The sequence below is a fragment of the Mustela erminea genome, chromosome 14 (genome assembly GCF_009829155.1).
Source record: "Mustela erminea isolate mMusErm1 chromosome 14, mMusErm1.Pri, whole genome shotgun sequence".
Classification (NCBI taxonomy): domain Eukaryota; kingdom Metazoa; phylum Chordata; class Mammalia; order Carnivora; family Mustelidae; genus Mustela; species Mustela erminea.
Window position 1 is genome coordinate 72,836,789 of NC_045627.1, and position 16,657 is coordinate 72,853,445.

The 16,657-nt window shown below is 53.9% G+C and overlaps 1 long non-coding RNA gene across 6 annotated transcripts; it reads right to left on the minus strand.

Moving 5' to 3' along the window:
- Positions 1-913: 913 nt before the first annotated feature.
- On the minus strand, positions 914-16,344 carry LOC116573372. 6 transcript variants are annotated; one of them, XR_004278745.1, is made up of 6 exons: positions 16,039-16,344; positions 15,027-15,798; positions 14,840-14,941; positions 14,170-14,253; positions 3,723-3,813; positions 914-1,687 (listed from the first exon to the last, which is right to left on the minus strand). It is a non-coding gene; the product is annotated as an uncharacterized LOC116573372 (long non-coding RNA). The 6 variants fall into 6 exon arrangements; XR_004278744.1 differs by adding an exon at positions 4,146-4,282 and having other exon boundaries at positions 15,027-16,344; XR_004278747.1 differs by having other exon boundaries at positions 914-1,599; positions 15,027-16,344.
- Positions 16,345-16,657: the final 313 nt, after the last annotated feature.

The following is a 16,657-nucleotide window of genomic DNA, read 5'->3' on the forward strand; positions in this document are numbered from 1 at the left end:
ACATGTGCGTGAAGCTGTCAGTACCCCCAGGTCCAAGATCTGCCTTCTCCGGTCTCTCCCCTGACCTCTGAGTTCTGGACCGTTCCATCTCTCAATTGGGCAGCAGACCCCAACTGAGTGAGCGCCCATCCCACGTCTGCTGTTGGACCCTGTTGGACCTCGAGTGGTGTCAGTTAGTGGTTCTGTGGGCTGATTCACCCACGCACACCTCTCAGACGCCCGCAGAGGGGTGACCTCTGGGCACCAAGGCCCACAGCAGAGAGTAAAGTAGTAGCCATACCTCTGGGCCAGCCCAGGGTTGGAGGTCCTAGAACTTCCCAGAACGTCCAGCCGTCATGCTGTCCAACACGCCTTATGGCTTGCAGGCAGGGAAAGGATTCCTGCCATGGGTTCCCTGCCCTGGGCTTGGGTGGGCCTCACGCAGAAGCTCCTAGAGGCCAGCATGGCAGGCCCAGGATGAGACTCAGGTCTGGCAGGAGACCAAGGGCTGCCCTTTGAGCCACCCGCCCTTCCCATCTCTCTCTTGCCTGATGGCATTTTGTGGCTTATTTACTACACGTCGCACCCTGATAGAGGCCCCGCAGACTGGGTAAATGAGTCACCACCACCTCCAGGAGGACCTGATCTGGGGGAGAGTCAGTCAGGCTAGCCCTGCCCAGCCCAGCCCCTCCTGAGCCACAGCTCCCACCCCCAACGCACACAAACAGTTCTGTGCTGGTGGTGGTGATCACACTAGGGCTGGGCCCACCCCCAACAGGGAAAGGCCAATAGGCACGACAAGTCTTGTAGGCAACGCTCCCCCACTTGTGCTTGTGTGAACAGCTCCCTCCTCCCTTTCAGGGCTCTGACTCAGCCATCTTCCTTACAGATTACAGGGGGCTTTGTCTCCCCCCCCCACCCCGCCCAGCCCCAGCCCCAGCCCCAGGCCAGTCCTTTAGATCCATCCTATCCCCATCTCCCCTGCCAGCTCCTCTCTTCTTCATGGAGGTGAAGACCTGGGTGTCAAATCACGCCCTGCCACCTACGAGCTGTGTGGCCTTGGTCAAGATGATCAACTTCTCTGAGCTCCAGATTCCGCAGCCACAAATAGGGATGGGAATAACGACTACCTCATCGGGCCACTGGGAAGTTTAAAGGAAGACAAGTGACCTCGCGTGCATGGCATAGCGAGTGGCACACTAGCAAGCCTATAGCTTAAATGTTCCCAACCCATCATGGCTGTGATTATCATTCGCTTGTAGGGGGAGGCAAAAAGCTTATTCTTCTCCAGGAACACACATTCCAATCCATGGCAAAGCTAGGAGACATGATGTCCATTTTACCTGCTTTACCAGGATTTTGCAGCCTATGACTCCTTGCTGAGGAATTTGCACTGACAGAAGGAGCTCATTCATTCTGCAAATATGTCCTGAGCACCCGCTAGGAAGTGACGTGTTCTTGGCGATCCCAAGACCAGAACCGGGGCGTGTGGATGAGAGACCGTGCCCCGCAGCTGCCCAGACCCACATCACAGAAGTTCCTTTCGTGCTTTGTTGAGGTGACAGCGGGTTCTGCGCCTGTGTCCCTGGAGCGAGGTCCTGGCACGGCCCGAGCTGATGTCTAAGAGGACGAGGCAGGAGAGGATCATGCTCAGAGATTCGGGCCAGCTCGGGTGCTGGGATCCCTGCTTCACCCAACTCTTGTGATACTGGGAAAGTCAATAGTCTTAGAGAGCCTCAGTTTCCTCCTCTCCTAAATGGGCAGAACCGCACAGGGTGGCTGTCAGCTCATGCGTGTGGAGGCCTCTGCCTAACTATATTCTTTCTTCCTTCTTCCCGCCCTCCCTCAACCATCCGCTCACCCACCCAACATTTTTTTTTAATTTCTTTTTTTTTTTCAGCTACTGTGGGCGAGGTAGGAGGAGAGGGGGACAGACCCAGGGCTCAACAGTGAGGAGCCTCAGCCCATCATCCAGCTCCACGCGGCGATGCTGGGGCCACGGACCAGCTCCTGGGAAGGGCTGACCCCTCTTCAGTCCAGCCCAGGTGACCGGCCACCCCTCTGGGCCCAAGCCTGGTCTAGTTGAGAAGTAGCCCAGGCTCCTGGGCAGATGGCCAGGGTGGACCTCCCCCCTGCTTGGACCCCAGCCAGCACCACCACCCCCCCCTGCCCCCGGCTGGACTCGTGACCTTCTGTTTCCTGTCGCTTGGCAGGAAATGAGTTCTGAAAGAGAGGGGCTGTGTGGGCTCCAGACAGTCCACCCCCGCGTCAGGCAGAAAGTACCAAGAGGGGGAGGTCCCAGCCATTTCTACTCCCTTCCCTCAGAAAAGCAACGCTTTTATACAAATCTCCCCAACAGATTTCTGCTTTGTTCTCTGGAAAAAATGGGAACATGTGGCCACCGCTAGCCCCAAGAAAGGCTGGGAAAAGGGAGCGGGATTACCATGATTGGCTTAACCCAGGGATCAGCACCATTACTGCAAAGGGCTAGAGGGGAACTATTTTAGACTTTGGGGGCCACGCGGTCTCTGCTGCAACTACTTCACTCTCCTTGGCAGTGCAAAACCCGGGAGCAAACGGGTAGGGCTATGCTCCAGCAAAACTTTAGGGACACTGATGTTCAAATATCACGTCAGTTTCATGTGTCACAAAATATTCTTCTTTGATTTTTTTTTTTTTTCGAAAGCCATTTTAGCTCATGGGCCATACAAAACCAGGTGGCAGTCCGATTTGGCTCTCAGTTCATAGTTTGCCAGTCCTTGGCCTAGACCAGTCATAATCCATCACCTGGGGTGGGACATGCTGTCCCTCCAAAAAAGGGTGTGTGTTTGGCATGTGGTGTGCTGTGTGTGTGTGCGCGTGCGCCTGTGTGTGTGGTATATGTGTGTTTACCAACACCCACCTGGGGATGATGGGAGTGGGGTGTACTAGAGGAGTGACTAGTGGCGATCCCCACAGGCCATACTGTGGGGAGCACCGGGAGCACAGTAGCATTTGAACCCAAGCCATCCAAACTTGAGAGCCTACCCTCATGGCCGCCATGCTCTGCTCAGAGACCTGGGCTCGCTGTGAAGGTAAGGCTGGGGGCAGGCACATGATCAGGCATCGGGACTAGGATGTCACCAAGAAGGCTCATCACACAGAAACCCAAGTCTACACACTCCCGAGGCTTTCCAGTAGCCTCTTCTCTTGGGAGGACCTGGGTGAGAGATCAGAGGAGCAGGGTATAGGGAGGAAGGAGGAGCTCCTACCTCCCACCCCGCCATGGGAATGCACATCCCCACCCCCCCCATCTGTGGAGATCGGGTGGGGGCTTCCCTCCAGCCCTGGAGCAGGATTTCCGTTTCCCTTGACAATGACAGACCGGAAATTGGGTCTTATTCTCATGGTAGGAAGAGAAGCCCTCCCACTCTCCCTGACTTCCTTTTTCTCCTGCTTTTCCCTTCTGCCCGCCCTAGTACCGAGGAGACTGGAGATCCGGGACGTATCTAACAGCTGAGGAAGCCTGAAAGAACGTGGAAGCTCAGAGATGTCATCCTTTTAGCCATTGAACATTTTCTTTAGCTCCTACCATATGATTTGCTTTTTAAAAGTCATTCAGTTCCCGCTGAGCATGAGCAAGGCTCTCTTCTGGGGGATTTTACGTCCTTTGACTCATGTAATCTTCCCCAAAACCCTGTGAGGTAAGTGTCATTAAACCCATTTCACAAAGGTGGAAACTGAGACCCAGAGAGTTTACTTACGTAATGACAGAGCCAGGTTTTAACCCAGGTCCGACCGACTCCAGAGCCCCTTTCTCTGCTGTCACCCGCTGCCTCTACCCCACAGGAAGCCCTGGAGAGAATGGAGGGTTGGGGTTTAGAGCTCAGGTGTTGGAGTCAAAGAGACTTGAGTTCAAATTCTGGATGACATATATACCAGTTGCTTTCTAGAGCAAGTCATTTACTATCTCGTAACCTCAGTTTCCCCTCCTGTGGGGGCTGGGAGAGCTATTCTGTTTCTCTGCTGCACCATGACTCCCTCTGGGGAAACCACGAGTCCCCATTCCTTTGGTTCTCCTGGCAATGATCTCACTTGCCAGCTGCAGGAGTGAGCACACGCCCCAGGCCTTGCCAATTACAGCATCTTGTTCTCCAGGCCTCAGTGATGCGTTCAGGGATACGTACATGTGACTAAATCCAGCCAATGAGAATTTGGCTGAGGGTTTTTGCTGGACCCATTAAGAAAGAAAGGCTTTTTGCTTGTTGGGGTGCAAGCCTAGAGTTGCTTGTGGCCATGTTGTCACCACATATGAAGAGCCTGTCTGAGAGGAAAAAAAAAAGCAAAGGAAGGGAAAAAAAAATGGCAGAAGTGAGAGACCCTAAGAGAAAAAAGATTCTCAGTGACTTCACCTGAGCTCCTGGCTCCCCTTATGCCTAAGACCTACCCTTTATTGTCTTAGTTATATAAGCCTACCTGTGTTTCCCGCTGTGCTGGCCAGTCTGAGCTGTTACTTGGACACTTGCAGTAGAATGAATGCCGCAGGAAGGCAAGGGTATTTGTGAAGTCAATGCTGTGTCTCCAGTGTTGGGCACACAGAATGTCCTCAGCCGACCTGAAGCACGTCAGATACAGCACCCCCCGCCATGAGATGTTGGGAGGATAAAGCGGGGATGGATGGATACGCAAGGCTGGGCCGCAGGCCTGGCACAGTGAACCTCAGCAACCACGGCTCTGAGCCAGAGCACGTGCCCTCCTGCAGCTTCCCGCCCGGCGGACTATCTGCCCCACTGTCCGTAGGCAAGTGCCAGGGGGGCTAGATCGGGAGCAGGAATCGAAGACCAGGAGTGGAAACCACAGTACTCAAAGCTACAGAAACACTGGGAATGGAACCCAGAAAACACTGCAGACCGGGTCCCTGCCCTCCAGGACTCTCTTTGGCACCGTCCAGTCTTTGTGGCTCCTCGCCACACAGTTCCCTGTGACCCAGAGCTGGAGTCACTTTGCTGCTGTCGTTCAACACCAGGCCACCCCCACAGGCCTGTGAAGCCATTAGTGGACACTACCCTCCACGCCCCATACCCCCTGCCACAGCCTGATGCATGGGTCACTTTTCTAGTTGCCCCTAATATCTCTGTGATCTACTTCCCCAAAACCTCACTTGCTGACCCTGTCTATTGTGGAGGTGGGAGTACTGCGGGCCTGTTGGACAGCCAAGACATGCTCCTCCACAGCCTTCTGAAAATACATGTGCTCCTCATTCCCAACAAGCACCCCCAAAAGGTTACCCTCCAAATCTTATTCTCCTTCTCATTTTCAGTCTAAGTAATTAAACTCAACACCTCCAGGGCGATTAAAAATTAATTCTGCATTCAACAGGCCCGGAAATGAAATGCAGTGGGAAACACACTTGGTGCTCCTGGCTGGATGTAATTAGAAAACCATCCTGCTGGGGGAAGGAGGGGAACTGTGGCACTGCTGCAGCCGCAGAAGGTGCTGCTCCCACGGTAACAAGCCTCTTCTTGGTCTCTAATCCCTCAGGTTTATGAGGCTGTTGCTGACGGTGGCAGGGCACAGGCAATTAGTTTACACGAAGGGTCTTTACTTCTACATAGACAAGGGATCACGGGCACCGCTTCTGAGCAAGCCTGTTGGGTCCCCACTCTCTGTGCAGCGCGCCCCCCCCCCCAACACCCTGCCGTCTGCCACTGCCATTCCCTTCCCCCCCCCCCAGCCGTGCCATCTGCACCGAGCCTGGCACCGTCCCAGCGCCCCCCACCTGCTGCCCCTGCTGCCCCATCCAGCCTGCTCTGGTCCTCTCCTCAGCCATCCCTTTTCTTCCAGTGACTATCCCCCAGGGGTGATCCCTGCTGCAGACTGGCCACCCCGGGGGATGTCTTCAGGGCTCCTTGTCTCCCAGGCAACAGCCTGTTGCTTGGGATGCCAGCCCGGAGGCTGGCATTCCAGGATGCCTCAAAAGGGCATTTCCCTTCCCCATCGCAGAAGCCACCAGGGGCCTTCGCACCTCCCACACCATCCAACTTTCCCATCTGGTGCCTCCGAACACCGTGGGCAGCAGGAAATATCTCTTTAACCCTCGAGGGCTAGAATGCCTTACTATTTTGAGGAGCTCAGTAGCCTGAGGCAGATATCACCCTTTGCACAAGACGGATCCTGTCCCTAACTATGAACCATTCGAGGGCAACAAGGCAGGAGGAGAAGTTCTAAGTCTTTCTTGACCTTCAGGAAGGACTAGGATAGTGCTGTGCAGAGCAGCTGCCACTACCCACAGGTGACTATTAAATTATTTTAAATAGCATAAAATTAAAAATTCGGTTCCTTATCTCACACGTCGTTTGCGGCTCCCTATTGAGCAGTGCAAATACCACATTCGGTTGTCGTCACGGAAAGTTCTACTGGACAGTGCTGCCCTAGAATATAAGCTTCCAAGTGTGGGCATGGAAGCTGGGCAGACCCTTGGCCTTTTTCACCGGGATCCTGGGCAACACGCTTAACTTCCTGAAGCCCCTCTCTGCTTTTTCCTCCATAATAACAGCTATCTCAGGGAGTCACAAAGTCCAAAGGAGAAATCCAGGTACACGCTCCGCGTAGCCCATGATAGTAGGAAGAGTTGATATATAGAAGCTGTTGACTCTTGGAGTAGAGGGCACAGCCTGATGAAGCAGAAGGATTTCTGATAAAGGAGACTGAGTTCTAGCCCCAGATCCATCACTGGCCTGTAAGCCATGCAGGGAGGCTGGGACCCATACAGCCTACATTTAAAAGAAGGAATCAGAAAAAATCTAAATGAAATGGAAAATCCAGCACAGATTTTCCTCTGGAGCCTGGGACCCAACATCCAGTCTCCTGCTGAGCATCTCCAGTTAGCTGCATCACACAGGGTCCTTAGAACCCAGAATCCCCAGTGGGATAGAACACCCCCCACCTCCAGTCCCCTGTCCCTGCTCTAATTCCTACTCAGGAGCAGCACCGGTTTCCATGAAGCTAGGCTTCACCTGCTCAGTCTCCTCAACCTATTATCCTGGGATGTAAAGTTATCATCACCATTTTACAGACAAGGAAACTGAGGCCTGGACAGACTGCGTACCTTGCTAGATAGTGGGTGAGTCCAGTCCCAGACTGGGCGCTTTTAAGTAGTATGTGGTGTCTGCCTCAGTCTGCCAATAAGCCCCTTGACATTGTCTACTTAGATCTGTTCACTTCTCATTAACCCCGTAGCCAGCACCCTAATCTGGCCACAAGGCCTCCAAGAGGCTTGGAGCAACAGTGGCCTCACTGGTCCCCAGGCCCCACCCACTCCTCGCCCCCCGGCTACAGTCCCCTATATAAGCTGTACTGGCTAACGTGGTTTTCCTGATGAGAGTCCTTCATGTTGCTCACCGTTGTGTCCCTGGAGCCTGGCACTTAACGGGTGGTGCCCAAATACTTGGTGGAATGATTGTATGAATCTTTTGCAACAGTCCAATCCCGGAGACTATTGGGATTATAGGTTCGAAATGGTTTGGGAACACTTAGACTCGAAACAAGGCCATCTGTGCGAGATGTCAGGAAAGACCTGACGGGTAAGTTCTTACAACTGTGAGGACACAGGCCAACAACTGATGCAGTTCTTTCCCTTCGGAGAAAGAATGGGCCAAAGGGGATAAGGGAGAGGGACTCACCTGCAGGGGGGACAGGAAATAAATTCAAAGAACAAAAACGTGGCCCCAGGCCTCCTGGAAGGAAGTGTGCCTAGCAGCCTCCGGGGAAGGACAAGCCGGACTCACTGGACTCCTCCCCTGCTAGTGCCATCAGTACCAGGGACTCTGGTTTGGGCTCTGGTCTCCAGAATTTGGCTAATATCAGCCAGGGCCAGGTGACAGTCACCTCCGGGTTCCTCAACAAACATCATTTCGGGCTCTGGGAACCGGGCTGTGACCGTTCCGCACCCACGGCCCTTCCACGAGAAATTCCTAGGCAGAGGGTCGAAGCACCCCTACCCACTGCAAAGCATTTTGAGTTCCTGAGCGGGGGTGAGTGGGTGGGTGGGGCCTGGGGACCAGTGAGGCCACTGTTGCTCCAAGCCCCTCAGAGGCCTTGGTGGCCAGATTAGGGTGCTGACTACAGGGTTAAAGAGAAGTGGAAAGGTCATTTCATGACTCTGGGGCCTCCGCCTTCTCTTCGGGAGATTGGGGTTGAGCTAGATGGCTTCTAGAAGTTGCTTCATGTCCGTGTTTGGGGCCTGGAGTCTATGGAGCATGGCTGTGGCTCCTCACCCAGCCTAACTTTGGTGTTTCAGTCCTACTCCCATCAGAAACTGACTCTTGGGCTGAGAACATGCCACACACAGACCCTCACCCAAAGAAGGCTCAAGGATGAACCCTTCTTAGCATCTGTGCAGATAGGGTCAGAGGCAGGGCCTGGGGTGGGCACTGAGCTGGGGGGGGGTGCGGCGCTCAGGAGGACCTGGGTTCTGGGCAGCCTCAGTCCTGCCACTGAGTATCTGGCTACTTCATGTATTTACGTTTCATTTCTTCATCCATAAAATGGACATTAGACACCTGGACCTTAGTTTGCTAGTTCCCAGCCTAGTTCCCAGAGAATTCTAAGGAAAAGATACTTAAAATGGAGAAATCTGGTGGATCCCACCAACCATGCAAACTTAGCATTGCCAGTAATGAACCCCAGGGGCATTGTAAGCCTCCTGGTGTGATGCGGTGAGAACATCACCCATGCACCATTCTCTCCTCCAGAAATGCTCGATCTGATTCTAACTCAGATAGTCAGATCCAAAGTAAAGGACAGTCTCTCAAACAATTGGCAATGATGCCTTAAAATGTCACTGTTGAGGGGCTCCTGGGTGGCTCAGTCAGTTAAGCAACAGCCTTTGCCTCAGGTCATGATTCCAGGGTCCTGGAATGGAGCCCCCCCCATCGGGCTCCCTGCTCAGAAGGAAGCCTGCTTCTCCCTCTACCTCTGCCCCCATCCCTACTTCTCCCCCAATCCTAGCTCTGCTTGCTAGTTCTCTCTCTCTCTCAAATAAATCAATAAGATCTTTTAAAAAATAAAAAAAATAATAAAATGTCACTATTGGGCACCTGGGGGGTTCATTCATTAAGCATCCACCTCTTGATTTTGGCTCAGTCATGATCTGAAGGTTGTGAGATCAAGCATGGCACTGAGCTCTGCCCTGCATGTGGAGCCTGCTTAAGATTCTCTCTCTTCCTCTCCCTTTGCCTTTCCCCCGGCTCATACTCTCTCCCTCTCTAAGAAAAATAAAAATTAATTTTTTTTTAAAAAAAGTCACTGTCATGAGAGAAAGACAAGACAGAGGATAACTAATCACCTGATGTGTGTCTCATGTTAAGATTCTAGACTAAAAAGAATATTATTGGGGGTTTTTTACTGGTTGGCTCAGTGGGTTAAGTGTCCAACTCTTGATTTCAGTTCAGGTCATGATCTCAGGGTCATGAGATTAAGCCCAGATTCGAGGGCTCCAGGGTGAGCAGGAGTCTGCTTCTCTGCCTCTGTCTCCCCCTTTGCCGTTCCCCCTCCCCCCCCTTTTTTATTAAGCCTGTTTGGGATGGAATTCTTATCACTTGCAACTACAAGTGTCCTCCCTGATCAGAAGATGTCCTGGCGGCGATGGAAAGAACAAGACCGAGGTAGAAGTCCGTTCCAGGCAGAGCAACGGTCCATGGAAGCCCATGGAATGGGGTTTCCATAACTTCTTGGAGGCCCCGCATCAACTCCTGGCTCTGTCACCTGGTAGCCTTCCAACTCTTCCTCTCTCCAAGCCACAGTGGCCTCTTGTATCAAATGAGCTCCTGGCACCGACTTCTCAGGGCTGTGGAGATAAAGGTAATTGCGCCGGGTGCAAAGTAGACTCTCGACACATGATTGCAGAACAAACAAGCTGACCGTTTTGGCTCGAGAAGGGAATGAAACATAAAAGTAACATGTGATAAGGTGTGCAAGGGCAGGAAGGTTGATCTGTTGACCCCTTCTAGGAGCTTTGCACTTCTTATCTCCTGTCCTCACAGCAACCCACAGGGCATTGCCATACTGTTTTCAGATAAGGAAATTGAGGCTCAGAGAAGTAAATTAGCTTGTCCCAAATCACATAACTGACCAGCACAGGTGCTACAATCCAGTCTAACTGACTCCACCCCCCATGCCTTTCCCACCAAAATGACTATTCTCTGTGGACGGAGTCTGAGACACCTGGGGGCGTCCAGGACTGGCCAAACAGATGGTCTTTCTGCAGCAAAGAACAGTAAGCTGCCCAGCCTGGGGCAATTATGTTTCTCTCCAATACCAGCTGATTCATAGGTGGACTGAAAGGCCAACCAAGGCAGAGAGATCTTTCTACCCATCGCTTCTCCAAGGGGCTGAATCTGGCAGGCCAGACTCTGGCGGTGGGAGTGACTGGTACAGACAGCAGCTTGGGAAGAGTACAGAGGGGGAATCCAGGCCTTGGAGAGTGGATGGTCTGAGCTCCCCACAGAGGTGGGAAGAGACCTGGGTCCCCGTGACCAGCTGCATTCTGGGAAACATGCAATTCCCCACCCAGGGGGCCCTGCTGTTGGGCTCTGGGGAGAGGCCAGGAGGAAGTGTGGGTTGGGGCCCACGAACACTCCCCCAGGGCTGAAGAGGAGGACTGGCATCTGTGGGGAGGCCCACGGGAGGAGGTTGTTTGTGTTTTTTCCTTCTCTCTCCAGCCCTCCCTTCTCCAGCCAGCAACTGGTCAAACCTGCAGGGCTGATGCCCAGCCTGAGTCCCTTCCTCTGACTCAGTGGCAGGGAAAGGGAGCGGCCCAGAGAGCCGCCCACATCCCTGGCCGGCAGCCTGGCCCCCAGGGTCTCTGCGGCCACCAGCTTCCATTGGGCACATGTGGGACTTGTTCTTCCCGGTTTTTCCTCCTGATGCAAATGCCTCCAGGCACAAATGTTCGGGCCCCCCTCAGGCCTCCAGCAATCAGGATAAAGAGGGTTAACAGGCACACTTCAGCCTTTCCCCATTTCATCTGCTCTGGCTCACCTGATTCCCACGTCAACTCTTGAGGTGATTGATAACACTCCCATTTTATAGAGGAGTAAACTGAGGCCAAGAAAGAGAGACGGACTTGCCCAAGGCCATATAGCTAACAAACAGTCTGGAAGTGACCAGCATCCAAATCTTCTCACCCCCAGATTGAAGGGTCAGGGGTGCTGCTCTTTTCTCCCACTGGGGACCTCAGTGGACCTTACCACCCCACCCCCCATCATCTCTGTAAGTCCCTTGGGTGTCTCTTCTGCTGACCTCCTTGTTGTCTGCTAGGTACCGGGCAGCTGGGGAAGGGACCTCATCTCTCTCACGGCCTGGGGTACTCTATGAGGTTCCTCCTTCTCTGGAAGGCTATGACCCCTGGAGCTGGCCTAGGTGGCAGGCCCTCAGTTCTCCCCAGCACAATGCGGTTCTGTGCTCTGAGCCGAAATGGACAGAAGGCCCCTCTCTCAGTTTGCAGCCCAGACTCCAGAGAAACCTCTCCGCTGTTCCTTGAAGCCTTCTGCAGAGAGTAAAGGATCAGTATTCCTTGTCAGCCTGACCCCATTCACTCACTTACAGTAACGGGCTCTACTCAGGTCATGATTCCAGCGAACCAGCCTCCACCTCACCACGACCAAGCTCCCTATGCTCCCTGTCCCGCACAGATCCACGCCCCGCCCCCCTTAGTAGACACCATCGCCCTGGCTGTTACTGGTTAAGGGATGGGCACATGACCAAAGTCAGGCCTATCAAAGCCAATGAAACTTAGTTCCAGAATTTCGGGCTCTCAGAGAAGCAGACTGGTTCTTTGCCCTGGGGAGAGGGTGTGAGGCTTGGAGCTTCTGCAGCTGTCTTGCCCCTAAGGTGTGGAACCTGCCCCTGCTGGGGCTGTTACCTGGAGAAGAGCTGAGCCCAGAGACGACAGGGAGCGCCAGGTCTTGAGGAACTGTTTCGAGCTCCCGATAAAGCCTCGTCAGAAGCCAACCCCACTCCCTTGCACTTCCTTTCCAAGGCCAATACGTTCTGGGTTTGCATTAAGCAAAACATTGGGTTTTGTATTACTTCCAATAAAAATTTTAATGATACAGAAGGTCAGACTTGGGCCCCTTGCTCCTCTCCCTGCCCAACCCTTACAACTCACCACACTTCCTCCTCAGAGCCCTACCTACCCCCGTGCAAATTAACACATACAAATTGACACCCAGAGCTACTGCTCCTGGCCCGTAAGTACCGCGCTGAAGGATTGACAGACGGATGGATGGATGGATGGACTTTGGACAGCAATGCTCACGCACAAGCGCCCCAGAGGGGGGAGGGGCAGAGGGAGAGGGAGAGAGAATCCTCAAGCGGACTCCCTGCTGAGCGTAGAGGCTGATGTGGAGCCTGACCCCAGGACCCCGAGATCACGACCTGAGCAGACACCGAGTCTGCTGCTCAACCCAGGCACCCCTACCTCCGCACTATTTAAAACTATCTGCGCCGTATAGAAGAAGTTGTCCTAGTAGCAGCCCCCGGCCAGCTCGGTGAGGAGGGGATGGGTGGGGAAGACAGTACGGGGTCAAGAGAACCAGACGTGATGGCAAACGCTGGTTCTGCCTGCCTCCTGGGGGCCGGTGCCCAAGCAGAACCCCTACCCCCCTCACCTCCCCGCCCAGGGCTCAGGGAAGGCATCATGCCTGACCTGGCCGGTGGGGCCTCCTACCACTGCCTCCAGCTGGAAGGATGCATCAGAAGAAGGCAGAGACCACCAGTGCAGTTGTGTTTTTAAACTGGCCCCTTCCCAGGACGCTTTCTCCCTGAGTGAAGAGGCCTTGGTGTGCCCTGTTCACTGTGCCCTCTGGCCTGGCTCCCTCCCAGGCACGCCCCCAAGCAGATCCTTTCTTTCTGAGAGCAGGAGCCTGGGAATGAGTCACAGCCTCTTTCTCATCATTCCTTCCTCACAGGTCAGGCCTCACCCCTTCTCTCTGCCAGCCCCTCCTCTGGGCCACCATCTGCCCCATGTAAGTGCAGGCCGTGCCCCACAGAGCTGCCCAGAGAGCCCTCTGAGTGTGAGGCCGAGCGGGCAGCGTGGACCTCCCAGCTCCTCGAGTCTCCTGGGAGATGTGTGGCCTCCGGGATGGGCCACAGTCACCAGGGTCTGTCCCAGCCCCTAAAGGACCTCTCCTGGGGTCTCCCCCAACAAGCTCTGTCTTCCTCAAGAGTGTCAAGTTCATTTCTGGGTCTGTCCCAAAGAAGAGGAATGAAAACCCCTTGTGTCTCCTGAGCCCAGGCCCTGCTGTGAACTCTGAGTTCTCATTCCGCCCCCACAGCCGCGAGCACTACCCCCACTGCAGAACGAGGGAACGAGGCTCCTGGGTGGCACAGCTCACACCTGCGCTGTCAGCACACCACCTCCGCTCGGCCCAGCCACGCGGCACGCTCCCCGGGGCGGCCCCAGGCTGGGCCTCTGCCGGTCCCTCTCTGCCCGCCAGCCTCCAGCAGGCCTTCTCCGGGCCTGAGCCTGGCAGGCCCCAAGCCAAGGGTGGATTCTTTCACACTCTTCTGTCTGAACCAAGCAGGAGCAACCCCCGTGGTCTTCCTGCCTCATTTGGAAGAAGAGTAAGAAACCAGACAAGAAACTGTCCGTGTACCGACACGTCTTCTCTCGTGGCCACACCACAGATGCCATCATTCTCCTCACAGTGGGGAATCTATGCCCCAGAGGTCCCTGAGCTGGGATGTCAGAAAAAGAGAGAAAACCAAGAGGCTGCTGGGGCACATCGGTGGCTCAGCTGGTTAAGTGTCAAACTCTTGATTTCGGCTCAGGTCATGATCTCAGGGTCCTGGGATGGAGCCCCACATGGGGCTCCACGCTCGGCCAGGAGTCTGCTTGAGGGTTCTCTCTCCCTCCGCCCCTCCCGCTCCCTCTCTTTCTCTCTCTCTCAAATAAATAAATACATTGTTAAAAAAAACAATCAAAAAACCAAGGGTCTGTCTTGCCAGCCTCCAGAAGGGCATTTGTTTGTGGGAAGTAAACAACTTCTCCCAGCAGTCAAAGGAATGCGCTACTTTAAAACAAATTGAAGTTAAAGGGAACTTGGAAGCTATGGAGAGTCCCTACAGAGGCCCTGGGAAAGTTTTCTGTCAGGGGACTCCGTGAGGAGTGGTCCGTTCAAGAGGGTGAGTCGCAGAACAAAGATTTACCTCAAGCTCAGTTCAGGCCGTCCCTCCACAGTATTAAATCACCAAAAGAACAGTTTAATAATCAGCAGGTAATCCTGGTGGCTCCTAAGAGATATACAAAAACAGTCTGGGACCTTGTAGAATCTTCTAGAATCAGTTCTAATCTTGTGCAACACATTAGAATCACCTCAGGAGCTTTTAAAGCTACTGATTTCTGGGCTCACTCTAGACCAGCTGAGTCACAATAACAGGATGGGGGCTGGGCAGCTCTATTTTTTAATCTTCTCAGGTTATTCCACTGAGCTGGGTTTCTCAAATTTCTCTGATGAGAAAAATCACTCAGGGGGCACATTAAAAAAAAAAAGTAAAAAAAGGAAAGATGGTGGCCAGGCTCCCAACCGGTCCATGTGGCCCAGGAACATGCATTTCTTGCAGAGTCTCCCCCCTTCCATCCTAAGTGTTCCAGAGAGGGCTTCCCTGGGAATAAACATAGCACCCACTTTCTTCACACTCCTTCCCACTCTTTGTGCTTGTATATTCCTTTCCATGTGTTTCCTGCCCATCTCCCCGTAGACTGTCAACCCCATGAGGGCAAGAACCACAGCTGTTTGGTTCTGCGTAGTGTTGGGGCTAATAGCACAGGATCTGAAGCCTGACCTGCCTGGGCTCCAACCCCAGCTCCACCGCTCACCTGTTCTGCCATCTTGGTCAAGTTCCTTCTCTTTCCCGTGCCTCAGTGCTTTCCTCTGTCAAGGGTAAATGAAGGTAACAATGTCTGCCTCACCTGGTTGAACTGAGAAATAAAGATCACAAACGTAAAACATTTAATGCAGCTCCTGGCTCGTAGACAGTGGTCCATATGTCACAATGTTAATTACCTTGATTATCTTTTGCTCCATAACACACACTCTGGAACAGTGGCTTCAAACTAGAATGCTTCAATGCCTCGCAGTTCTCTGGGTTGACAAGTTGGGCAAGGTCGGGCTGCGATGGCTTGTCTCTGCTGCCGGTGGTTTGCAGTCAGTCTGCTGGGGGCTGGGGGCTGGGGGCTGGGGGTTCCACCTGCCTCACGCACGTGACTGGTGGCTGCCTGAGGCTTTTGGTGTGGGCACCCCATTTCCTTCCCATGTGACCACTCCAGCGGGCTAGCTTAGGCCTCCCCAAAGTGGCAGCTGGGCTCTGAGAGGGCGAGATCGACAGTCACTGGTCACTTTTGTAGCATCCTGTTAGTCAAAGCAAGTTACAAGGTCATTGCAGAGTTAGGGGATGGAGAAACAGTGCCAGTGTTCGATTGGGAGAGCAGTGGAGACTCCCTGGACTTTTGAAATCCTTCATCTTGGTTATTTTCCCGTGTCTAACATGGAAAGCACAGATCCGGTATGCATTTACTACCTATTTGTTGAAGAGATTACATAGGTGAATAAACAGAGGAGAAACTGGAGACCAGAGAGGAAAATGGACTTGCTCAAGGTCACACAGCAAACGCCTGGCAGAAACCTCTCCTGGTGCCTGGTCCCGCCTCTTCCCATCCCACCAGTCTGCTCAGACAGCTGCCCGTCATTCTCCAAAGGACTGCCTCACTCCTCAGCTTCTGCAGAGCCTCTGGAGATGAATGTAGAAGGCCAGGACTGCGCTTGCTTCCTGAAGAGCCTGGGGCGGGAAGAAGGGAGCACTCACCGTTTCCGTGGGCACAGAGCATCGTAGAGAATGGTCAGGGCATCAGCAGCCCCCTCCCTGCGCTTCTTGGCAGGTGGGCGGTGGCCAGGGTGGGAGTCCGAGGCCAAGGCAGACCACGGTATAGACACTGCCTGGTCTGTTTCTCTCCCCCTGCCCCAGCCAGGGAGGGATGAACACCCACCCACCGACACACACCCCTCACGCTCTCCTCACCCTTTAAGCCCTTGGGAGAAAGCTAGCACAAGACTGGGCCTGGAACAGCAATCTCACGGCTTTTGAACGGAGAGTCTGGGGAGGGGAGCGAGGAACTCAGCTAGCCCAGGAGGACTTGCAAAACATATCCTCATTTTCTGCTCCCATGCATCAGCCTTCCTGTAGCTCCAGCACTCAGGGGAAAGCAAGGCCTCCGGGCCTCGTGTCTTCTCTGCCCAGGAGCTTTCCCGGGGCTCGCTGAGTCACCGACCGGCTGCAGAGAAGGCACCTATATTTAGCCCGAGGTAAATGAGCTCCACAGTCAACCAGACCACGTTCCCTTGTGGCTCTTTGTCACAGCTGGCGCGACTGGATGGGGACCTCATCCCAGGGGGCCGTCCCCAGCAGGGTACCCCCATCTCCTTCCTCTGGCAGTCACTCAGGTAACCGAGTGTGGCCAAGGGGCAGTGCTGGGGCAAGAGCAGCCCCCTCCTCCGAGGGCAGCGTTGGATCACTGGCATTGTGAAGAATTCCTGTGTGTCGCTTTCTGTGAGCTTCATTGTTGTTTTTAACGTTTCTGTGCACCATACACCCCATCTTGTGCCCGTGGGCCTCTCCCACAACCTCCCCGTCGGAGATG